This window comes from Rhinatrema bivittatum, chromosome 4 (assembly GCF_901001135.1).
Source record: "Rhinatrema bivittatum chromosome 4, aRhiBiv1.1, whole genome shotgun sequence".
In the NCBI taxonomy this organism is placed as follows: domain Eukaryota; kingdom Metazoa; phylum Chordata; class Amphibia; order Gymnophiona; family Rhinatrematidae; genus Rhinatrema; species Rhinatrema bivittatum.
The window spans coordinates 159507520-159533697 of NC_042618.1; positions in this window are offsets into that span (position 1 = coordinate 159507520).

Here is a 26178-nt window from a genome sequence, read left to right on the forward strand (position 1 = left end):
CAGGGCATGATCATGGCGGTGCATCATCCTGAGCAGACTCCCAAGGGTTGCCTACATCCTCCTCTGCACCTCTGCCATCACCTGCACTGCAGCTTCAAATTGCTGTCGAAAGAGCCTCTTTCTAGTTGCTGGGGTACGGATGATGGCAGGGGCAGCAGATGGGAATGCAGGCCTCCCTTGGCCAGCAAAGGCTGGCCAGTCTGCATTGAAGTATCCCTAACTCCCTGAGCCAAGCAGGGAGGGGGAGCTGGGGGCTGTTCAGGCCTGGGGTGTGCCTGCTGGAGGCAGAGGCACTGGACCACCTCCACTGTGGTTACCTTTGTCATGGACGGGGTGGGAGAGGACCATTCTGATCCTCCCCAGTGGTGGCTGCTGCTGCTTTGGCAGGGTGTGGGGCTGGGGCCTCGCCGCCATCACCTGCTCTACCTTCTTTCTCCTTTTCGAGGAGGACGACGGCGAGGAGCTGGTATTTGTGACGACAAAAGCAAGTGTGTGTTGTGTTGTGTGTTCACATGCTGCAGAGTATGATGCGCGGGAGGACTGAGGCACTTAGAGGTCTTGCCTTTGGAGGAAGAGGTGAAGGCAAAGAGAAACATTGTAAGGTATGGGACAGCCAGTCATCCAGGTGCTGCCTTCCATTTTGGTAGGTGATTGGACATCCTGCCCACTGATGGGAACATGATGTATATTGCTGGATGCTACTATGTGCTAGGGGGTGAGGGGTTCAAATCACCAGTAGAGGTGTATGTAGCAAGACCTGAGCCATGTTGGTTGCAAGGAATTCCATGCTGGAGTGAGAGTAAAGTCTCTGAAAGCATGCTAGCTAGGCTACTGAGTGTCTTTCCTAAACACTTTCAGGAGAATGGAGCCTATGACACAGAGATATGTGAAGGAGGATTAGTGTAAGGTGAAGGGTGAGACCAAGTGTGGCAGAGGAGAAGTTCGCGTAATGTGATACTTAACACAGAGAGGACATGGATGGAGCTTGTTAACCAATCCGAGCTATCATGAGGCATATCTTACCTCCAGCCCCATCCTATCGAGGGTGCAGCCGGTCCAGCCATTGCCTCAACTTCAGGCGCAGCTCCCTGGCCTTCTTCTTCAAGTCCTCAATCTATAGGATAACAAAATTTGAGGCACATTATTCGTGCTGGATGCTTTCAATGTGAGTACCATACTGGTATGTTACTATGATGTTACTCGTTCAGATGTGAGTAGCTGTACCACACTCAATACTAGTAGCCCTCCCTTGCACGGCCTGACCTTCACCACCCATGCTCCCAACTTCTCTAGACATCCATAGTAGCCCCCCCTCCCCATGCATGGATTGACCTTGCCCATAACATTCATCCTAATCAACGTATGCCACGTGGGTAGGCGGCACCATGATTTAAAGCGGTGTGGAGCTTCATCCAGACCAGCTTGTTTCTCCTGAGATCCCAGTACACCCCAGGAACAAAAAATAAGTTTGCCCTGTTGGACACCACCAGGGACGCCAGACATTGGATGTCCCTGGTGGTTAAATTGGGCTGGCAGGCAAGGTGAGACATTTAGTATGTATGTCCCTGTGGATCCAGAAGTGGTATGGCACTTAAGCAAGTGCACCACCCGCATGCGCAAATGTGTGCGTGACCTATGTTCCGCGCATGTCTATGTGTGCAGGGTACTGGAACATAAATATGCATGGTGCTGCGTGCATTTTGTAAAGTGCGTGAGTACTTTGGCGTGCCACTAAACATTTTGGTGCCTTGCCCACGTGCGCTCACATAAGCGTGCATGTGTGCACACGCATGCTTGTTTTAAAATTGACCTGTGAGATTGTACCAGAGGCAATGGAGGATGAAGAGATTGCCCAAGGTCACTTGGAGAAGAGATAGCTGTGGGGGGATGTGATAAAGATCTATACAATAATGATTGGAATAGAATGGGTAAATGTAATCAGTTGTTTTCTCTTTCAAAAAATACAAGGACTCTGAGACACTCCATGAAATCAGTAAGTAAGTAGTGCATTTAAAACAAATCAGAGAAAATGTTTTTCCTCAATGTACAATTAAGCTCTGGAACTCATTGCTGGAGGATGTAGTAAAAGCAATTAGAATAGCTGGATTTAGAAAAGGTATGGACAAATTCTTGGAGGAAAAGTCCACAAACCGTTATTAACCAGGTAGACTTGGAGAAAACCATTAATCATCCCTGGGTGTTAGCAGCATGAGATCTATCTACTATTTGGGATCCTGCCAGGTACTTGTGACCTGGATTGGCCACTGCTGGAAACAGGCTACTGGGCTTGATGGACCCTCAGTTTGACCTACTATGGCAATTCTTATGTTCTTACTGGAAAGACACACTGGTGGCTAAAGTGCAGGATCAGGAGCACCAGAGGCAGAAGAACAATAGGAATGTTGTGCAGGAAAGAGTAGGCATGCTGATGGCCTGTGTCAGGATAATTGCAGAATGGATTATCCTGACACAGGTCATATCTGCAGCGATTCACAGCAGAGACCATTATCCCCACCAGTCCAGCACAGGTGACCCTTGCACAAATTTCAATCACATACTACCTTTCAGAGACCATTGAGGACATGCCGCAGACCCTTTGGCATACTGGGCACACAAGGCTGAAGTCTAGCCAGACCTGGCCAAGTTGGACCAGCAATTCTTTGCTTGCTTACCATCCAATGTGTCTCATGAATGGGTAATCTCAAAGGCAAGGGACGTCATGAGCTCACATCATTCTTGAATGGCACCAGAGTAGTTAAAATAGTAGGTTTTCCTTAATATAAACCTCCTTCTGCTAGGTTTATTTATTTATTGCACTTATTTATTATTAATCATTTATGCTATGGCCCTGAGCAATGTACAAAATAACATATACAATAAAACAATTGATAACATTTACCAAAAAACAAAACAAGAGATCTATCGTTACACAAACAAATAAAAATGAATTATGTATATGCCACTGAAGAACATTGTTGAGAATAGGAGCTCAGCCAAAAGCTTGCTGGAACAAGAATATTTTTTAAATTGTCTTAAATGTTTTCAAGCAATCTGTAAACCATAAAGCCTCAGGAAGGGAATTTCAGAGAGTGAAATCTTTGACCAAGAAAGCACAATCTCCAGGCTCGGGTTTCCCTGAATTTCCAATGTGAATGGCTGGAGGACGGAGTGAATAGCTTCAGTCAATCAATGCCCACAGTTTGTGCCCTCAGCACCATGCCATGTCACTCTTGCCACTGCTGCCTGGCCCACTGCTCGCACCCTATCTCTCTCCTGATAGAGTTCCTTGCTGTGCTGGTGTGCCGCTGTTTCTGCCTCCTCCTCCTCCTGCCCTGCCTCCCTCTTGGTTATACTGTGGTCTTTTGGCCCTAAAACCAAAAATCTAAGAGAAAAACTTCCTCTCACCCCAACCTAGTTTTACACCTTACAGTGTTGTTCTACCACTGCTATTGCTTGGCCTGATCCTGCCCGTCTCATGATGCGTTGGGCAACCCTTGCCACTTCTGGTACTATTTTGCTCCTCTCTTGGTGCTTGGGGGAGTTTTTGCCTTTGATAATGGTGCCCTTTGGCCCTCTTTTAGTGCCTTGGGGTGTTCTTGCCACTGTTGGGGCTGCTTTGCTGCACCTTTGATGCCTTTGCCTGTTCATTCCACTTTTGTTGGTGTCCTTCTCCTTTGCTCTTCTTTTGGAGCCTTGGGGTGCTCTTGCCATGCTTGATACTGCTTTGCCCCATCACAGTGCCTTGGGCTATTCATGCCACTTTTGGTGCCACTTTGATCTCCTCTCAGGGACTGACCGAGAAGTGTGGATGCCCTGGGCCGGCTAATAATTTAGCCGGCGAAAATAAAATTGTCACCCACCGTGGATAACATTTGCGAAGAAACTCACTGTCTTTCCCTCTCCAGGGCTGCATTAACCATCCCATGTTGCTATTTTTCCCTCTGCAAGTTCCCTGAGCAGGACTGGCTTCCCGCTTCTTCCCCTTCTGCTTGTAAGCTGGGGAGGAACAGGACAGCCACATTGTTTACCTGGCAAGATCTGCCACCAGCAGCCGCAGCAGGAACTGCGCGGTGAGAGGTGCAGCGCCACCCTGAACACAAAGGAACACGTGAGATGAAAAAGAGGGTACAGACCATGCCTTGGCCATCCAGCCAGGAGATTCCCAGTCTCAGCTGACTGCTGGGGAGGCCCAGCCAAACCCCCAGGAAAAGGAGGAACCCCTGTTCTCCCATTATCCGGCAACCACCCCACAGCCCACTCCTTCCTCCATGGCAGTGCCTAGTGCATTGTTAGGCGTCCGGAGAAACATGAGCCAGGGGCACAATAGGAAAGAGTTTGGTAGTGTTTTTAACGCCCCTTATAAGTTGGGATCCCAGACACCTACCCAGCAATCCCACCCTTTATTCCAGCCCTTTCCACTCTTGAAGGTGAATTTTAAAAGCTGGACGTGTGCCAAAATTAGGGGATGGGCAAATATGTTGCTGCGACGCGGGCTGAGCGTATTTTAAAAGCCGGACGGATACGCGCAAATTTGTCGCTGCATGCACAAATGAAAAGGTTTTAATAAGGGGTGGGACGTGGGAGCGGTCTGGGCGGGGCATAGGCGTTCCGGAATTTAATCATGAAATTTGCGCGTGAATACTTGCGTGCACTGGCGCGTGCCGGGGTCCTCTGCAACGTAACTTTACTTCTGTTATGGACAATGTGTAGGTAGTAAAACAAAAAAATATAGGCAGATCAGTGGGTTTTAAAGGTTGGGGCTAACAGGGGGGAAGGGAAGCTATTAAACTGGGGGGGGGGGGGGGGGGTTGGAAGTCCTATCCCTTAACTGGATGAGCTGGGAACAAACTGGGAAAACGGCCAATAGCGTTGACGCGTGTGGCTTTTAAAATTCCTCCACTCATGCGGTTGAAGCGGTATTTGCTTGCACATGTACGCGCAGTCAGGCTATTTTATAACATGAGCGCATGTACGATGAACGCGCGCTATGAAAGTTACCGTCTTGGTGTCTTGAAGTGCTCTTTCCTCTTCTACGAATGTCTGTCTGCAAGTTTCACTAAAGTTTAATAGAAAATCACAATTTTAGACCCCTAAACAGGATACATTGCTTTCCACTATGATTTTAATAGAAAATAAGTGACCAAATGACATCAATAAACAAATAATGTTTTTGGCCCCAAACCAAATGAAATGAATTACCAAGCCAAACAAATAAATGAACTGAACCAACATTTTTTTTTTTTCTGCACAGCACACATCCCTTTCATGTAGGCGACTGCATGGAAGAGTCCATTACAGCAAGCTTATCCTCTACAGAGATGCTGAATCAGAAACTCAGCTTCTGCTCCTTGGGCTAGCCAGAGCTGAGGATGCTGTCATGTCTCTCATATTCAAATCCCTATTCTAATAAACTTCATAGACCCATAAATACCGTGAGAATATCATCTCGAAACTGACTGGATATGCAAAGCAGGGCCATGTTAGGATGAATACATGATTTGGAATCAGTTGTGAGGTGTTGATGGACTGAGTTAAATTTAGCGCTTTTAATTATCAGAAGGTTAGAAAAGAAAATATTTTGCACTTATTTGTGAGTCAATGATTGCGTTATCTAGGACTCATTTGAGCCATTCAAGCATAATTATGACAACAAATCAATATTTAAGAGGCTTTTAAGTATGATTTCCTAATAACAGATTTATTTTCCATTTGCTTGCTTTTCTTTCTTTTTGGTAATCATTTAGCAATCAGACCTAGTTTCTCTGCCCCCTTTATCAACTGAATAAAATCCATGTTGACCTGGTCAAAAGACAACATGGTAACAATTTGTGAAATAACATGCATATCATAGCATGGTGCTAAGGCAAAACAGCAGCTGGTTCGAGGTCATTAAACTAGTATTATTTTTATTGTACTTTGCCCGAGGCTGTCAGAACAGCAGTGATGAGTACAAGGACTTTTAGAAAACTCTGGTGGAAAGCTGGCTGTGCTACTGCTTTTTATTGGCAGGGTAACTGGATCAGCCCGTCAGTAAAGAGGGATTAAGGCAGCTGTCCAGATGGTGACATGGTAGCATTAACTCCAGACTCAGAATGCGGGTGGGTATCAGATACACTAGGGTTGATCATGTTGCCAAAAAAATAGTTTAAAGGACAAATAAGCCAAGACAGCAATTTTTCAGCAAATATCGTCTGACCTAAATTAGAAAATGATAGCATCCAATAAAAAAACAATGTTAATTTTATTTGGCCTATTTCTAGGCTGTACAGGAGACAGTAGGAAACCAGCCTTGTATTTAAAATTAAATTTATCCCCAGTGAATTTCAGTTCTTATCCCCTCGTCTGTACTTTTGCTTTTACTTTTTCTTGAGGTATTATGCAAAGGGAATATTTTACCATTGTGTCCAAATAAAAGAAAATCGGAACAATAAAGACATGACAGCAGAGAACCACCTAAGTGCTAATACTTTTATTGGCTGCTTACATAAGACTTTCAAATTTAGCTTAGAGCTAAAAACAATACTTGTGAACATTTGCTCACTGACATCAGATCTGTGTGTTGTCCCTTGAATAGCCAGTTCTTGGATACATACCAGCTCGCCATGCCTTACTTCTGGGTCTTTTCAGTTAATTAGTCTATCAGTCTTCTTTTACTTTCTTTTTACCAGCTCCTTTGTTCTGCATTTTGAGACCAACTAATAAACTCCCTACAGAGCTTGCAGTCCCACAAAGACTGCAAGTTCATTTTCAAAGGGAAACTCCTCAGGTGTTTCCCTTTGAAAATGCGGCCAGGGCACACAAGGTGGGTGCAAGCATAGCCATGTAACTTGCACCGGCACAGGGGCAGGTGCAATGTGTGTGCTGGAAAGTACTCATGGAGCTTTGCAAATGAAATCTTGATTCATACTTGCATTCTCCTAGCTTGACCCTGCCTCTTTTTTTTTTATTTGGATAAAAGTATGTGTGTACTGTTCACCCGCCCTGAAAGGTGGAGCAATATTCAAAATGTGTTTTTATGTGGGCAAATGTGTGTTTACCCATTTTAAAAAGCTTGCCTCTTATAAGGGCAATTTCAGAGTGATCAGCAGGCTAAGGAGTGTGGTGTGGAAATAGTCCCCAGAATGGCTAAATATACCTAGCTACCTAGTAATAAAATGGGGGGTAAGATATGGGAGTACTTTTGTACCTATATAACTTTCAGTGCAGGGCTTCACAAATTTTTGGTCAATATGATTCCCATTTAGCACCTTGAAAATTCACATGACTCCAGAGAATAACCAAAACAAATTAGCAGATGTGCAGCCTCCCTTCAATACTCACACCACTTTCACCCTCCCTGCCCTGCAGATGATCCCCTCTCAAACTCCACCCTCTCTAGTCTATTCCTTCTCTTAACTTCCATCCCTTCTAGAGGACCTCTTTTCTTGACCCCTCCCATCCAGCTGACCTCTTCTTACATCTCTCAGCAACTCTTACCATCCTAGCCCATTGCCTCTCTCTCACCCCTCCAGCCCGTTTTGTATTATAATTTTTTTTATTTATATTCTGCTTTTCAGGCACTTTCAAAGTAGATCACATTCAGGCAGGCACTCTTGAGTATTTCTCTAGCCCCAGCGGGCTTACAATCTAAGGGCCTGATTCAGTAAAGCATTTCTCCCATTCTGTGTCTATGGGGAAACTCCTTGATGATTCAGGCCCTTCAGTTTGTACTTGAGGCAATGGAGGGTAAAGCAACTTGGTCAAGGTCATAAGGAGTGGTAGTGGGATTTGAACTCTGGCTTCCCTGGTTCACGGCTTGCTGCTCTGACCATCAGGCTACTCCCAGCTGATCCACTCTCTCAACTCCAAGACCTTCTTATTACCCCCAATTGATCCTCTGTCATCTCCTTCCTCTTCCCGCAATCCCCTTTCATGTCCCAGCCTCCCTTCTAACCTTTCTCTCGCATCCCTCTCAGCTGATTCCTTCTTGCCCCCCCCCCAGCTCTTCTTTTACATCCCCCAGTTGATCTTCTCTCACTCACCCTCCACAGCCAATCCCTCGCCACCTGATCCTTCCTTCAAATCACTCCTGAATCTGACTCCTCCTTTCATACTGCCTCTCCTCCAAACAGTTCTCTAGCCAGAGTCAGCAGCAACATTTTTCTTCGAGCCCTAGGCCAAAAGTGGAGGATAACTGATGGAAAGAAAGGGTAGGTTGATGTCAGGAGCAACATTTTTCTCTTGGGGAGGTTCAATGGTAGGTGAGAAGAGAGGAACAGTGGCACACTCAGCCTTACTATCCCTTCATGGCTGGTCCTGAGCCCGGCGGTGATCTGCGAGTGGCACTAGGTAATGGAAGTCAGCGAGGGGCCTGTGATCCAGTGCAAGCTCATCGGTCCTGCGGCAGTCCTGAATGCTCCTCGTACAGGGCTTCCTGTTACCACAGAAATTCATACAAAGGCAGTGCTGCTACAGGAGCACGTGTGAGGGTTTCCCTGGACCAGTGTACTTAAGAAGGTGCCAGAAGAAGGGCAGCAGAGTTTGAAATTAATTCAGCTATAATCAGCCAGAGACTCCAAAGGAGAGAGAGAGAGCGAGTGAGAGAAAGAGACAAGGACCTCTGAGATAAGATTACAGCTACTAAACCGGTACTGAGAGATTCCAGGGTGGAAGGTGGTACCTATCCCAAAGAGATGACCTGTTTTGGGTGAAGAGGAAGAGAGAGAATTTACTTTTGGTGATGTTTTGGACTGCGTTATTGTGTGAACACTATTCAGAAGTGCCTCTTGTTTGGACTTTGATTTCCCTGCCATCAGTCAGTAAAGATTTTTATTTTGAACAACAGCACTGCTGTGGTCATGATCTTTTTGGAGTGTTTGACTGGTGAGCAGGAACAGCCCCCGAATGAACAAAACCTGAAGGTCCTTGAAAAATACATCTCTTCCCCCCTACGAGGGATCCTCGGGAGGTCATGGGGCCTTGACTGGTCCATGGCCCTCCCCGCGTGTCCCCCATGCTCTTCGTCCACAACAGGACGAAGGCTACACATACGTTTACCCGCATAACCTCCCTGATGATTTTCAAAGCTCAATTTATGTGTAAAGCACTTTGCAAATCAAGCCTTTAGTTAGATTCTCCTTGCCAAATTGCTATAAAATACAGAGGTACAAAAGTACCTGCATTATCTTGCTGCTAAATGCATTTTAATCTTATGTGACTTCATTTTAGCCCATGCTCTCGATCTCTCCAGTTCTGACGGGGGCTTGAGCTTTTCAGTTATGTACCCCAAGCTTTGCAATTTTTCTTCAGCCTGGATTGGGGTTGAGGGGGTGGCTCTCCCGCTCCTCATTACCACTGGCCACATGCCCTATCGTGCAGCCAAAACGATCTGAATTCCCTCTTCTCAAATTTGAGGATCAGTTAAAATTGCACATTTCCTTGGTTTACGGAACACTCTGAGATGGGTTTGCCCGTTATAGGGAGTCTGATGAATAGTACTGTTGATCCGGCACTGGAATTCCTAGTTTAATGGTGTTAAAAAAATTTCAATGTGCACACCGAGAGCCCTGAAATAAGCTTCCATATAAACTTGATTTCATCCATGGCCACACTAGTCATTTCTCATTTAATCTCAGAGTCCATCCATTCGGAGGGGCAATTTCCGGATCTTAGTTTTTGCCCCCTCCTCCCTCGCCTTCCCCCACCCTTTGTACTTGAAGTTAGTGTAGGACCTCACAGTCACACCAGTCTACTTTTCCGTAGAGACCACCTTGTTTGGAGGGGTTGGTCATGAGAAGCAGAATTAAAAATCTATATTTTTATTAGACCGGAGATTAACGTGAGACGTTTCTTGAGGGGCACTTTTAGCTCGGGGTGGGGTAGGTTTTGGGTGGGGCAGTTTTACATACACAGTCAGAGGTACGAACAGCAAAAGTTGACATCAGTGAAGTTTTTCTGTCATTTGGAGTGGTGAAAGGGAAAAGAGGAGTCGATTTGTACAATGCACTCTGCTACTTAGCTTGATAACTTTGCTGTTGGTATCTCTGACTGTGTATGTAAAACTGCCCCCACAAACCTATCCACCCCCCAAACTCCACCCCGAGTTATAAGTGCCCCCTCTTACAGTAGCATAGATAGCAAAGTTACTTAATGGTCTCTCTCTCTCTCTCCCCCGGCATTTGAAGGCCCTAACGCAAAATGATAAATGACCCTGTAAAATTGTTACTGGGGGAGCAAGATCATGAAGAGGCTGCAGGTAGTGAAGCCAATCTTTTATTCTTGGGCACCAAATTCAGTATTTGCACAGGGTGCCAGTTAGCCTAGATCCAGCTCTATGAGAGTCCATGATTTATAGCCAGGAAACAGAGTACTCCTGGGAGTTTGGAAATAACCAACAAACATAACATTCTAATGTCTAGTTGCCTGAGCCATCAATCATGGTTTCTATTCTGTTCTTTACACTTGTATCCCACCTTATTGGTCCCATATTGCCAATTTTTAAGTAAGGCCTGAAACTGGGAGTGGAACTATAAAAACTCAACATTGTAATCATCTGCTTCATACAGTCTAAATGCCCCAAGTCGGATCTTCTAGTGAACAGATCTACCAGCAAAAATGACGCGGATATCTTAGGATGTGCACTTGTTGGAAATAAAACAGGCCATTATAACTACATTTCTCATTACATTTTGTTTTTAAATATGAAACCAAAGAAAACCCAAATTTAATTTCTTGCTCTTTGTTTTGTTTAAAACAAAATGGCTGACTGTCAAAACACCCCTCACTCCCAGGCCATCTTTCAATTCTCCTCAGTCCCACCCTCCCTAGACCTCTAGCTTTTTTTTTTTTATCCTTTTGTTGAAAATGTCTTTATGGGGCAGGAGCGATTCCCAGCAGCTCCTGCCCCACAGCTGCACCTATTGCAAATGGTGCTAGGAGACCAAGGCCAGCACCATTAGAAAGTTTTGCCATACCAAATGGTATCAGTCAGGCCCGGCTCCAGATTCTGCAGCATTTGCAGTGGTGGCAGCTGTAGGGCAGAAGGGGCTGGGGATTGCTTTCCCTCCGTGAAGGAATTTTCAACATAAGATAAAAGGGTAAGAGGGTCAAGGGGTGTTGGGGAGGATTGGGACGACCCAGGAGGTGGGGGGGAGAAGAGAGCTTGAGGGTGGTAATGATGGTATTTTTACCTTTGTTTTCTTTTTTTTTTTTTTTTTTTCATAGAAACAAAACAAACCAAAGAAAAAATGAAAAACAAACCAAAATGGAAAACATTTCTGTGCACAGCCCTACTACTCCTGAATAATTCATCAGAGGAGGCCGATGAATCTGACTTAAACAGCCTGGCATCTATAGCGCTTTCTGAAGATGAATCCTCTGAATTGGGCACTGCAGTTCTGCCTAGTGCTTCACCCCTTGGAACTAGTGAGAGGTTTTACTAGCCCAAGGGTTCTCAACCCAGTCCTCAGACACTCCTAGCCAGTCAGATTTTCAGGATTGCCACAATCCGCCATGAACAGATTCCGGTAAGATGGCGGACTATAAATTCTATAAAATAAATAAATATGCCTGAGATAACTTTTCATAAAATGGCAGTGCATGCAAATAAATATCTTATGCACATTCACTGGGGTTATCCTGACAATCTGACTAGTTAGGTGTGCCCTAAAGACTGGTTGGAGAACTCCTTGCTAGCTAATACTTGCACTAAATATGTCATTTATTGCACCTGACCTATATCATAACGCAACCTTAGTACCCTATGATTTGGTTATTTTCCATGACCAAGAATAGTAAGGAGGAGGTCAGTGGCCTAACAAGGGAACCTGGCATTTGGGGGCCAATTCATTTGTGTGCCCTTCCAACACGCCCCACCCCCATCCCCCATCCTTCTTGTACTAATGCTTAAGATCACAGAAAATCAGTGGCATCTCCAGACAGAAGAATTTGGGGGTGGGGGGAAGCCAAAATGACATTTCCTCATATCACAGCACCTCCATAGCATGGCCCCCTGCTTTAAAATTGGCCATAAAAAAGTCTTAAGAAAGTCCAAAGGGTCTTCTGCATAACTTTAAAAAGCTGGCTAGTTTCACGCTTCTAGTAAAACTACTATTCGAATTAATTGATAGCCTCATTCAACTAATTCTATATGACTATGAGAGTGGTCTGGAATGTATATAGGAAGGGTCAGAATGTTAGTATAAACCCTGCACCTCCAGCTCTGTAACACACTGTGCATACACAGAAATTCCCCCAACAATGGAGCTTGGATGTTTCCCTTACAGCTCATCATACAAAAAAATATTTTCAAATGCTGGTATCACCTCACAGTAACAGCAGCACAAACTCCTTCCACTGCCAGCCATGTTGTGAAATAACACAAAACCCCGCAAAAAAGATACTCAAAATCTATACAGCAAACCTATCATAACATTACAGTAGTAACACCAAGGACTCAAACAACAATAACCCTACCTGTGAAAAAGCAAGGGTAAATATTACACTGAGTCCTAGAATACCAATACACCACCTACTGAGGAAACAAAACAAACCCGATTGCTATAGATCCCTATACAGACACTATATGCTAGCAGAATCTCTCATTGCGGACACACACACACACACACAGAGCAGAGTCAGACCCTCACCAAATACAGAATACAAAATAAAGAAGCATAAATTAGACAAAAACTGAAATGGAAACCCCAAGAAGCCAGACTCTGTGTATTAACAATGGAAAAACAGAACCACCATTCCTCATAAAACAAATAAACTCAAGAAACATAAAGCATCAATTATAATAGTAAAACTATACTAATAAAATAATATTTTAGAACTACTGATAAATAGAATAATTTCTATTAATTAAAATCATATACATTTTTTACAGTTTCCCAAACACCAATAAAATATTTCAAAACAGCACATATATCAAGTAACATCCAATAATTAAAACTAATAAGGATGAAAAAAAGCCCCTGCTGTCCAATCCATACCTGTGAACTCTTGATTTACAGTCACCCTAGGATTGTCGAGGATTAGGAGGTTAGGGAAGCGCACAAACTTTATCCTCTCTCTCTCTCTCACATACTCACATGTCCATTCTCTCTCTCATATACACTGGCACAGACACACACATACATGTTCTTATACCCACTATAAACTCTCTCTCTCACAGACACTGACACACTCTCAGGATTTAAGACCCTCTCTCCCACACACTCAAGCACTTACTCCCCTGAATTCTCTCATAAACACACATGCTCTCACTCTCACTGGCTCCCTCACATACTCACAAACACACACACCAGGCAAGCTCCCATTCATTCTCAAACACACACACTGACTCCCAGGCAGGCTCTCATTCATTCTCACACCACTCCCTCTCCACCCCCCAGACATGCACACATTCATTCTCACACACACACAGACCTCCAGGCAGGCACCAAATCATTCTCATACACACACACAGGCAGGCACCTATTCTCACACAGACAGACACACAGACAGAAGACACCCATTCGTTCTCATACACAGACGCACCCTCAGGCATGCACCCATGCATTCACACACATACACACCCAAGCAGACTCCTATTCATACACATGCACACACTAAAGGCAGACCCCCTCTCTTTCTTTTACCAGCAACCTCGGAACCTCTCTCATTCCTCTGCTGTCACTGCTGCCATGTGGCCTTTGGAGAGTTGCCGATCGCTGCTACTGGCACTGAAGCCCATTCTGCTGCCTCCTCTGTGCAGGCCCCGTGGTATTAAAAATTTGCAGGCTTCCAGTTCCTCCATGTTGAACTCATACATTGCAAGATCAGCATAGAGAGTACTACTCTTGCACATTCCCAAAGATAACAAATGCCAATTGCTAAAAATTATTATGATTTTTTTTTATTACCTTTGCTGTCTGATCTTAGTTTTCTAATCAGTTGGTCACAGGCTTTTTTTTCCCCACCTTCCCTTTCTTGTTTTTTTGCCAATTCCTTTTACAGGGTCTTTTTTTTTCTATTTCTTTTCTCTCCATCTGTCTACTTCCCTCAAACACACAGTCAGGTTCTCATTCTCACACGCTGTCTCTCTCACACATACACACACACAGGTTCTCACACTCACATCACAATCTTAACTCACTCTCATACACAGACATAGGCACACACACACTCTACAGGCCCTCAACCTCTCTCTCATCTCTGGGCCTCCTGTTCGCGGGTTGCCTGTGGCGTGGGATTCACGGTGGACCAGAAACACTGCTCCTCTTCTGCACGTGCCCGATGCTCCTCCTCCTTCCTGCCCGCAAGGCTCCAGTAACGTTTTTCTTCCGGGGCCACTCAGGCAGGAAGGAAGAGGAGCACCTGCAGATTTGAATGTGACCTTTTTTCTTCACGCCGTGGTGACAAGAGCTCCACCACTGCCCCGCTGAGCTTCCTGCTGTGTGCGTCCGGCACACAGCACAGCAGTAGTTCCCTGCTCAGCCGACGGTCCAATTGCAGAAGATCGCTCCAGACCCCCACTGGACCACCAGGGACATTTGGCAAGTCTTGGGGGGTCAGGAGGGTGGGGGTTTATTCATTAGTGATACGTTGTATTCGTGGGGGTTCGCCATACATTTCGTAATCCCCACAAATACAACGAATATGGCATATATGTTGCGGATTGCCAATACATTGCAAACGAATGCACACCCCTACTACTGGCCTTTTTCTGCCGTCTATTCTATGTTTCAATGATAGAGAGAATGATTACATTCTGATCGGCTTGCTGACATCTTTCTTATTATTAATAAAAAAAAATGTGTGACTAGATGGTGCGGTTTGACAATATTGAAGTCTTGTCTCTTGTATGTTTGTAATTTAGTTTTTTTGAGACAGTGATTTTCTTGTTTTTTCTTGGTGAATATACCCATACCTGAAACATTTTTAAATGGTGGAGATTCTGAGCAATTAAAATAAATATCTGTGACAATGGAAGATGTAATAGATCAGATTGACAAACTATAGAGTAACAAATCCCTGGGACTAGATAACATGCATCCCAGAATTGTAAAAGAACTAAAACATGAAATTGCTAAACTGTTACTAGTAATCTTTAATCTATCCTTTAAAACAGGTAAGATACCTGAAGACTGGAAGATGGCCAATGTAACAACATTTTTAAAAAGGGCTCCAGGGTTGATCTGGGAAACCACAGACTGGTGAGCCTGACATTGGTGTCAAGCAAAATGATAGAAGCCATTCTTAAAAATAAAATCATTGGCCATATAGGCAGGCATGGCTTAATGGAGAAGAGTCAACATATTATTAGCAAAGGGAAATCTTCCTTACCAATCTTTCAGAAATGTTTAAAGGTGTAAGTAAATATATAGATAAAAGTGAGCCAGTTGATATAGTATATTTGGATTTTCAAAAGGCATTTGACAAAATCCCCCATGAGAGACTTCTCAGAAAATTAAAAAGTCATGGGATAGAAGGCAATGTCCCATTGTGGATTGGTAACTGGTTAAAAGTCAGGAAAAATAGTTTTCAAAATATAGGAAGGTCATTAGTGGAGTATTGGGACCTGTGCTGTTTATCATATTCATAAATGACCTGGAAAAGGGGACGATGGTTGAGGTGATCAGATTTTCAGATGACACAAAACTATTCAAAGTTGTAAAACAGCAGCAGATTGTGAGGTAATGAAAATGGATCTGGTAAGACTAGGAGACTGGGCAACTGAATGGCAGATGAAATTTAATGTGGAAAAGTGCAAACTGATGCACAAAGGGAAAATAATCCCTACTACATGGTCACAATGCTGGGTTCTGTATTGGGAGTCATCACCTAGGAAAAGCTCAGTGCATGGCAGTGCTCAAAAAAGCAAATAGAATGTTAAGAATGATCCGAAAAGGAATGGAGAATAAAGTGGAAAATATAATATTGCCTCTGTGTTGATCCATGGTGCGACATTGAGTACTGGGTGCAGCTCTAGTCGCCCTATCTCAAAAAAGTCATACTAGAACTAGAAAAGGTGTAGAAGAGAGTGAAAAAATGATAAGAGGGAATGGGACAACTCTCCTGTGATGAAAGGCTAGGCAGGCTTGAGTTCTTCAGCTTGGAAAAGGGAAGGCTGAGGGGAGCATGAGAGAATTTTTTAAAATCATTAATGGAGCAGAACGGGTAAATAGGAGACGGTTATGTACCCTTTCAAAAAATACTAAAACCAGGGGACACTCCCCGAAACTAGCAACCAGCAGACTTGAAACAAATAGTAGAATCAACTTTTTTTCTCTCAACACACTATTAAGCTGTGGAATCTGTTGCCTGCCAGAGGATGTGCCTTCTACCTCCGCTATGCATTGCTTATGCGTGACTAAACAGATAGCTTAACTCAGAATCATACTGTGCATAAACTGGAGATAACAGCAACCAGAACAGTCTGGGCCACAGAAATAGTTAAAATGAGGAGAGGCAGATTAGCCACAGAATCACACAGGCCTGGCCAGAGCTGACTGAAAACCACAAAGAGAAAAATCCAGGAACCTCAGTTTCCAAATCAGAGATTAACCCTTCAGAGCCAGCTGAACTGAATATAAAAGAAGCTGTGAATGTGCAGGCTGACCATTAGTTGGCAGCATAACAGTAAACAATAAGTTAGATTAAAAGCATGAAGACAGCATTGGCAACAGAAACAGAAAAGCTGCTGTGGCAGCAGGACAGCAGTGAATAAATAAAAAAGCACCCGTGGAGATTAGAATAGGACAATGTGGTCAAGGTGACTAACAGAGCAAGAGCAGGGTTTAAAAGAGGTTTGGACAAGCTCCTAGAGGAAAAGTCGATAACACATTTCTAGCCAGGGAGAACAATGAAAGCTATTGCTATTCCTGGGTGTGAGAAACAGGAAATATATGTACTTTATGGGACCTGCTAGGTGCTTGTGACCTGGACCCAGCTGCTGGTGAGAGGACGCTGGGCTCAGTGGACCTTAGTGCGACCCAGCACGGCGCTTCTTATGTTCTTTTCCAAGTGCTCTGGGACCTTTGGATGAAGAGCCCCCCCCATAGAATAGAATAGGGAAAGCCTCCTCTCTTTCCAACTCCTGGGGCAGGAAGGGCGGCAGCTAAAACTTCCTCCTGAACCAAAAATCTGCCCAAAAAAAAAATGCTCAGCATCTCAAACAGAAACACCGCTGTCCATCTGCTGGGCTGAGAGGGAGCAGCAGGTCTTCTCTCCACAACACAGAGTTCCCATTGTCCATTAGGGATGTAAATCGTTTTTCGAGCAAATTGAAATATCGTACGATATTTCTAAATTCATTAGAAATCGGTTAAAAGAAAGAAACGATCAATTTTACCCCTGATTTTTTGTAAAAATCGTTTTTCGGGTTAGTGCGGGCTAACTCATGTTAGCGTGCACTAAGAAAAAACCGTTTATTTTTGTTACTTTTTGTTATTTTTTGCTATTTTTGTTAGTGCACGCTAACATGAGTTAGCCCGCACTAACCCGAAAAACGATTTTTCACTAAAAAAAAAAAAAGGGGAAACGCGGGAAAATTATTTTTTCCTGCGGCCAGACGATCCCGAAAGCGGGAACAATCGGGCACCCGATTCACATCCCTACTGTCCATACACTGGGTGTGAAATGGCACAACAGATCTTTATTTATTTATTTATTTTATTTAAAATCTCTTCTATACCGTCGTTAAGTTAGATAACCATCACAACGGTTTACAGCAATGCACGATAATGAATAAAGTAAGTGGTATAGATTACAATTAATCATGTGCCAGTTCTCTTCTTCCTGTCCTGCACAGCCAGGGCTGAAAAGCCTAGCCCACCTGAGATGGGTAAACCGGGGGCGCAAATCGCTCAGCTGCTTCTCCTCTGAGTGAAAATGCCCCAGAGCTGTCTGACGCCGCCACCACACAGGGATGCTGCAGCAAGCGGTCTGTTCCACTCCTACACTCTCTCTCCACCCCGGGTCTGCTACTAGGGCCACCTAGCGGAGATCCCAAAGCTTGATTCTCTGCATGCCTGATCTGAATTGTTGCCCCAGAGAATGGGGACTAACTCGTCTGAGCCTGTGCTGGACATAGAACCCACTAGGGATGTGCAGACCAAAAGTTTAAGTTCATAAGTCCATAAGTCGAAAGGGGGGGTCAATTTCGGTCAATATGGACATATGTACAATTCCATAAGTTGAGTCTATGTCCATACGTGCACCGATTCCCTAAATAAAAATTTAAACCCCTCACCCTCCTTAATCCCCCCCCCCAAGACTTACCAAAACTCCCCAAGCTGGCCAAAAGTTCCGTGAGGGTCCGGGAGCAGACGCGTGGGGAATCACGTGACGTCGCGTCACTCCAACGTGACGCCGACGTCACGTGGTCCACCGCGGTTCCGCTCCCGGACCCCCTCGTTGGACCCAAACGGAACTTTTGGCCAGCTTGGGGGGCCTCCTGGCCCCCCCAAGCTGGCCAAAAGTGCCGTTTGGGTCCAACGAGGGTCTGGGAGCGGACGCGCGGGGAATCACGTGATGTCACATCACTCTGACGTGACGCCGACGTCACGTGGTCCACCGCGCGTCCGCTCCCGGACCCAAACGGCACTTTTGGCCAGCTTGGGGGGGTCAGGAGGCCCTCCAAGCTGGCCAAAAGTGCCGTTTGGGTCCAACGAGGGGTCCAGGAGCGGAACCACGGTGGACCACGTGACGTTGGCGTCACGTCGGAGTGACGCGACGTCACGTGATTCCCCACGCGTCCGCTCCTGGACACTCACGGAACTTTTGGCCAGCTTGGGGAGATTTGGTAAGTCTTGGGGGGGGATTAAGGAGGGTGAGGGGTTTAAATTTTTATTTAGGATCAACAATCGCGATTTCCAACGTATTCAACATAGCTATGTTGAATAAGTTGGAAATCCGATCGTTTTCGCCTCATCACTTTTTTAAGTTAAAAAAAAAAATTACGTTGCGTTTTACATATATGTTGAAAATGAATGCACACCCCTAGAACCCACTGAAGGACCGCAGCTTGAAGTAATGGGAACTGAAGTTATCTCTCGCTCATCAGGAGGAGAGGCGAAGTGGATTACGGAGCTTTCCTACGAGAACCTTGGTCCCCCCCTACTGATTTTGAAATCCCTTTACCTGCTTTACTCTGCACCTGCAAAGTAAACCAAGTATAGACTTCCCGCGGCACCAGCCTATTGCTGTATTTTCAAAGAGAAACGCTGTGGGGAGACGCCTTGGAGGTCCCCAGGGATTTTGAACATTGGCCGTATAGTGTAAATATATAAGAATAGCCCTGCTATGGCCACCCCTATATGACTATGAGACCTTCAGGCTTCTCTGTGTCTGGCATATTTGTTAGGGATGTGAATCGTTTTTCAACGATTAAAATTATCGTCCGATAATGTTTATATCGTCTTAAATCGTTATAGAACACGATACAATAGAAATTCTAACGATTTATCGTTAAAAATCGTTAAATCGTGTTAGTGCGCACTAACTCGAGTTAGTGCGCACTAACTCCCCGTTAGTGCGCACTAACTCGATTTAGTGCGCACTAACTGAAAATGATACAAATAAACACTTTCCAGGTCACTGAAGGTCAGTTAGGAATGAATATGTGTTCCTATTGGCTGGCTGCCCTCTTATCTATTGATATTACCAAGGTTACCACTGAGGTGATGGTTGGGGGGATGGGAAATGGAACTGGAAACTAACGAACACCAACAGAAAATGAAACAAAGTGTTCACACTTCCCAGGTCAGTAAAGGTCACTTAGGAATGAATATGTATGTATGTATTCCTATTGGCTGGCTGTGCTCTTATCTATTGATGTTACCAATATGGTTGGGGGGATGTGAAATGGAAACAGTTGGAAGCTTGACAAAAAAAGTAATGTAATGATCAGCACTCACGTGACTAGAACTTGTTTGTTTATTATTTTTGTTAGCAGGCACCTGAAATGCTAGTGCATGTTGAATTTGCCAATCACTGTGCATTTTAGAAAGGTGGTCCTGGCTGGAACTGTACACAGTTCAAATATATGTAATTGATTGTTGGTAAGTGTATTTTTTAAGTAGCCACACTGGCACCAGTATGTTTACTTTTCCTCCTACTTAACTCACTAGCTCAGCTTTGTAAGAAGGGCTTCTCTGCTTGTGTGTTGTTTTTGTTTGGTGTGAGGAGAGCAGAAACATCAGATCTTTATTCAATCTACTACAGTCATCTCTTACAGTGCCCTATCCCTATTAATACCAGGAGTGTTGTGATCTTCCTGCACACAGTGCCCTAACCCTGATACCAGTCTGAGACAGCTCCCTCCCTGCATTACTAGTGAGAGGCTGGCTTCACAGACAGGGGGGAGCTGCCTGACCCTCACTCCTGACTTCCCCCATGTCCCAGCTAGTGAATGGTGTGTGGGTGAGGGGGGGGGAGGATGGTGAAGTCTGAGACAGCTCCCTCCCTGCATTACTAGTGAGAGGCAGGCTTCACAGACAGGGGGGAGCTGCCTGACCCTCACTCCTGACTTCCCCCATGTCCCAGCTAGTGAATGGTGTGTGGGTGAGGGGGGGGGGGGGGGGGAGGATGGTGAAGTCTGAGACAGCTCCCTCCCTGCATTACTAGTGAGAGGCTGGCTTCACAGACAGGGGGGAGCTGCCTGACCCTCACTCCTGACTTCCCCCATGTCCCAGCTAGTGAATGGTGTGTGGGTGAGGGGGGGGGGAGGATGGTGAAGTCTGAGACAGCTCCCTCCCTGCATTACTAGTGAGAGGCTGGCTTCACAGACAGGGGGGAGCTGCCTGTCCCTCACTCCTGAGTTCCCCCATGTCCCAGCTAGTGAATGGTGTGTGGGTGAGGGGGGGGGGGTGGGTGGTGAAGTCTGAGACAGCTCCCTCCCTGCATTACTAGTGAGAGGCTGGCTTCACAGACAGGGGGGAGCTGCCTGACCCTCACTCCTGACTTCCCCCATGTCCCAGCTAGTGAATGGTGTGTGGGTAAGGGGGGGGGGAGGATGGTGAAGTCTGAGACAGCTCCCTCCCTGCATTACTAGTGAGAGGCTGGCTTCACAGACAGGGGGGAGCTGCCTGACCCTCACTCCTCCGGGGTATTGTGATCTTCCTGCACACAGTGCCCTATCCCTGATACCAGGGGTGTTGTGATCTTCCTGCATGCAGTGCCCTATCCCTATTAATACCAGGAGTGTTGTGATCTTCCTGCATGCAGTGCCCTATCCCTATTAATACCAGGAGTGTTGTGATCTTCCTGCATGCAGTGCCCTATCCCTGATATCGGGATGTGTGCAAGAAGATCACAACACCCCCGGTATCAGGAATAGGGCACTGTGTGCAGGAAGATCACAACACCCCCAGTATCAGGAATAGGGCACTGTGTGCAGGAAGATCACAACACCCCTGGTATTAGGGATAGGGCACTGTGTGCAGGAAGATCACAACACTCCTGGTATTAATAGGGATAGGGCACTGTGTGCAGGAAGATTACAATACCCCTGGTATCAGGGTTAGGGCACAAGTTCTAGTCACATTGACTGATCACATTACTTGTTTTGTCAAGCTACCAACTGTTTCCATTTCCCATCCCCCATATACTGTCAGTAGGAAACTTGGTAACATGAATAAATAAGAGGGCAGCCAATAGGAATACATATTCATTCCTAAACTGACCTTAACTGACCTGAAAAGTGTCAAATTGTATCATTTTCAGTTAGTGCGCACTAACTCCCAGTTAGTGCGCACTAACTCCCGTTAGTGCGCACTAACTCGAGTTAGTGCGCACTAATCGGAAAAAAACGATTTTTAACGATTTTTTAACTAAAAAATCGTGCCTAAGACGATTTTCTTGCCCTGCCACACGATTTCTATCGTTAAGACGATATGGAAAACGATTCACATCCCTAATATTTGCTTACTGGTAAAATCGCTTTCTGCAATTGCTATTATAAATAAATGTAGATCACAGAGTGAGATATGTGTTTTCTATAGCTAGTACTAATTAAGTGGCATCATTAAAGAATAACTGCTATGTTACGCAAGTAGCACATTCTCAACTTCGAATTTCATTTGCTCTGGGCAGTACACGAGAGTGTGAAAAGGGATTTTAGCCAGCCCGCTGAGTAAATAGGTGCTGCAGTTCCCAGAGTGCTCACACACAGGATTAGAGTTTCTAGTTCAAAAACGAGGTCTAGGCCTGTGTCTTTGATGGCTTGGCATTGGCAGGCTTGCACGGTTGTGAACAGCAGCACCGCTTGCTACAGACATAGCCAAAAAATGTGGTTGAAGGGCTTTTCTCAAATCCAAAAGATTTTTTTCTGAGTTCCTTTCCTCTGGCATAAGGCGATGTATCCAGTGTCATGTAGGAAATAAATTACAGAGCAGGGACTGGAAATGAGGCAAAGAGAGATAAAAAGTGAGCTGCTGCAGGTCACATACAACCAGGCATTGACAGGGAAGAGAACCGAGGCAGGGCTGGCTCCAGCTTTTTCTGCACCCACTGCATGAGTTCAGATTTCACTTTCCAGTGGGGGAAGGAGTGATCTGGGGAAAGAGAGAGATTTGGGGAGGAGGGAGTGATCTGGGAAAGTGAGGGGTTGGGTGCAGGGAGGAAAAGATCCAGGATTATTTGAGAGGGAGGAGGCGAAAATACCTAGGTGAGTGGGGGGCAGATGTCTCCACTCTCCCCACCAGCATCCCGCCTCTCTTCCCCCCTCCACCTCTTCTCCCCTCAGCCTCTCCCCTCATCCCTAATTTCTCTCCGCCCTTGCTCCATGAACCCTCCTCTCCCTTCAGCTTCTCTTCTCCACCTCTTCCTCTCCTTTCGGCTCCCCTCCTTCTCCTTGCCCCTGCTCCTGCTCACAGCCCTCCTCCTCCTCTTGTGCATTCTTCTTCCTCCTGCCCCCACTCCCTTCCTCCCTATATACATACACCTATCCCTACCCCCCAGAAGAAAACCAGCAAAGGCTCAGCAGGGCCAACATAGTACCGCATCATGTTATGGGCCAAGCGGCCTTTGCTGTTTTTTTGAGGAGGCAGGCCTCTCTTCCTGGCCCCCAGGGCTTCTCTTCTTTCTCTGCAGCATCCCATCTATATTCCCATCCCCTTTCTACTTCAGTATCCCACCTGTCCCCCCATCTCCACTCCCTCTTGTTCTCTACTCCTTGCCCCATTCCCCCCTTCGGCCTCCCTCCTCCTTTCTCTCTTCTCCCTGCACCCACACCTCCTCCTGTTGCTTTCTCTATATCCTGCTCCCAGTGGTACCATATTATGAGGACAACACTGCCAAGCCTTTGTCGTTTTTCTTGTGGGGTGTTATTTAACATAACAGCTTTCACTCTTGGCACTTGATGATCTTCTTTCCATACAGTACAGAATAGTCACTTAGTACTGACATTGCTATTAGTAATGACGTTTCTGTCGTTTTCTCCTTTACTGCTATATCTGGTTTTTTTTAGCACCAAGCATTTATTTGGTCTAGGAATGAATAATTATACTCTGATTTATGCGAAGAATGTATGTAAGAGAGAATGTAAGTATAATGTAAAAAAATTGGCAGTGTAAATGTGGGCGGAGCTTGGGGTAGATTTGGGGGCAGAGCTGGAGAGGAGCTTGGTTGACCCTCCCCTCCCCCCCCCCACCAAACAAAAGGGTATTCCGCTTTCCCTGGGAGACATTGGTGACCAGGACCATTTTATTCACTTAAAGGGTCTTGAGCAAACTTTTCTGGGGGGCCTTAAACTATGGAAAGGGCTGGTGCAAAGGTATCAGGCACCCTGGGTTCAGTAGTTCCCAAGTCTGTCCTAGAGGACCCCGAAACAATCAGGTTTCAGGATATTCACAACAAAAACCTGACTGGATATGGATTCTCCAGGACAAGTTTGGGAACCACTTGTCCTGGAGAATAAGGCTGAAGGTTCACCTAAGTGAACCTTCAGCCTTATTCTCACCCCCCCCCCCTTTCCCCCCTCCAATTAACTTTCAGGCCCATAGACCACACCAAATCCACACTTCTGAGTTCTAACCACATCTCCCCACAATAAACTGTATCTTGCTGAAGGTTTCTTGCTCTGAGCTCTTCCATTCCCTGTCCTTTAGTGTGAACTCAGGAGGATCCCTGTCCTAATATACTCTAAGATTAGCTGCCCTAATATACTCCAAGATTTTGTTTCTTTGCTGATGGAAGTTGATTTTATTTCATCTTCTTTTCTTTCTCTTTCACAGTGGGACTGAGGTTTCTGATGCTTTATGGTCCTTTGTATTTTTATTAGCTCTGTGTTCCCTGTTGATTTTATGTTTCACGTTCCTGCTGTCACCGCTGTAATTCACTGCAAACAAGATGCTTGTTTCTCAGTAGGTGATTTTCTGTTAATGACCAGTGATAAATAAATAAACCACAGAAGGACCCATTTTTAATCATAGGTTGCTGCTGTACAGGGACATGCAATCTAAAGCTCTTAGGGTGGCTTCAAGTTTTTCAAATGCAAACACAGAGAAAAGCTTCAGCTTAGACTGTGATACCATGAACCTGCAGGACACACATTGGCGAATGGCGATGTCTCTGAAGACAGCCATTTTGTAGTGTTTGACCAAACAGAAGGCAATCCTGTGCTGAGATTCATAAGGATATTGAGCCTGGTTGTTATAGGCAAAACTACCAAATTCCATGGCTTGATTGCAGTTAAAATAATCCTAAACTCAACTGGCTGAGATAAATTTGTTGTTTTATTTGAATGATATCAATAGGGCTAGCAATGTAGTATAGTGCTTACAATGAATCTGAGACTCCATTCCATTCTCCTTGTCATCACTGGCTCTTACGCAACACCTCCTAACTACAACTCTGCCCTGATCTGGACTATAAATTCCTCTCTTTGTGCTATGGTATAGCTCAAGATTGTGGGGTTCAAGCAGTGGAACCTCTCCCTTCCCCTTAGGTATCTTCACAATGGAAGATACAGATTCCATTTGCTTCTACTGAATTCCACAGGTAGAATTAGCCAATTCTAATAAATATATCCCTTTTCTTAAAGAAATACAAGTGAATAATATTTGTTTTAGTATTTATTTCATCATTTTTATAAAATGCCTTACCAGTCCATTGAGGCTGCCCAAAGTGGGGTAAAGTAAAATTTCATAATATCAACAACATGTAGCCTCTCCTCTGGCATTATCCTTTAAGGCAGTGGTTACACTCATTCTGGAGCCTAAGTCTCTGTACAGTCCAACAGCCCCGGAGGTGGATTCTCTGACAGGCGGGAGAATAGATCTCCAGAGCCCAAAGTGTAGGAGATGACTCTTGCTATGTGTGCTATCTCAATAGTCTTAGGCCGGATGAGTGAAAGTGCCAATAAAACAGATGGGACACACCAGCTGAGTGTTCCAACTCAAATTTTACTGTAGATCTTCCTTTGTGATTAACTGGCACCATACACAGTTAACTGTGATTAAATCCATATCCAAAAGCTATTTTCAATTCTCTCTGCCTCTTCCAGTGAATGTGTCCCTCAGGATTTCTAATCTTCATCTTTTCTCCCAGGATAGAGACTTCTGTGAGAGTCTCCCAATGAACAAAACTTCTAACACTTACTTCTCCTCTCCAGATAGTAAATTGGGATCTTTCAGAATGAAAGTTCCAGTCAGCAATGAAAAATAAACTGTCTTCCTTTCCCCAACCTTGGGCAAGAAGAATGATAGCAAACTTCCTTCTGAAACAAAAGACAAATATCTCCACCAAGAATACCCCATCTCTAGAACAGAGTCTATTGTCTATCCACTGGGTATGAGAAGGAACATCAGATTTTCTTTTGTCTTGATCCTTCTCAGAGGCAGGGAGATATTCATTCCCTCCCCAAACAATGACCAGGGGATCAGTAAAAACTCCGAACAATAAAAAAACAAATCCTTAAATCAAGTTGTAAAAACCACAAGATAACCTTACCAACCAGGTTCTGGACTAGAGAGAGAGAGAGAGACTGCCTCCTTCTAACCCTGGAGACAGAAGACATGAGATCCATCCTACCAGAAATAGGGGACCAAAGAAAATGGCATTTATGGTATTTCTTGTTATAATTTTCTTTTGGAAGTTCATCACATTTCTGTTAACAAGGTATTCTTGTGAGAAATTTGTAAGTACTCTCTAAATTAAAAAAAAAAATGTAAACATGAGAAAGGCATATCATTTCCTAAGAGCACTCCCAGA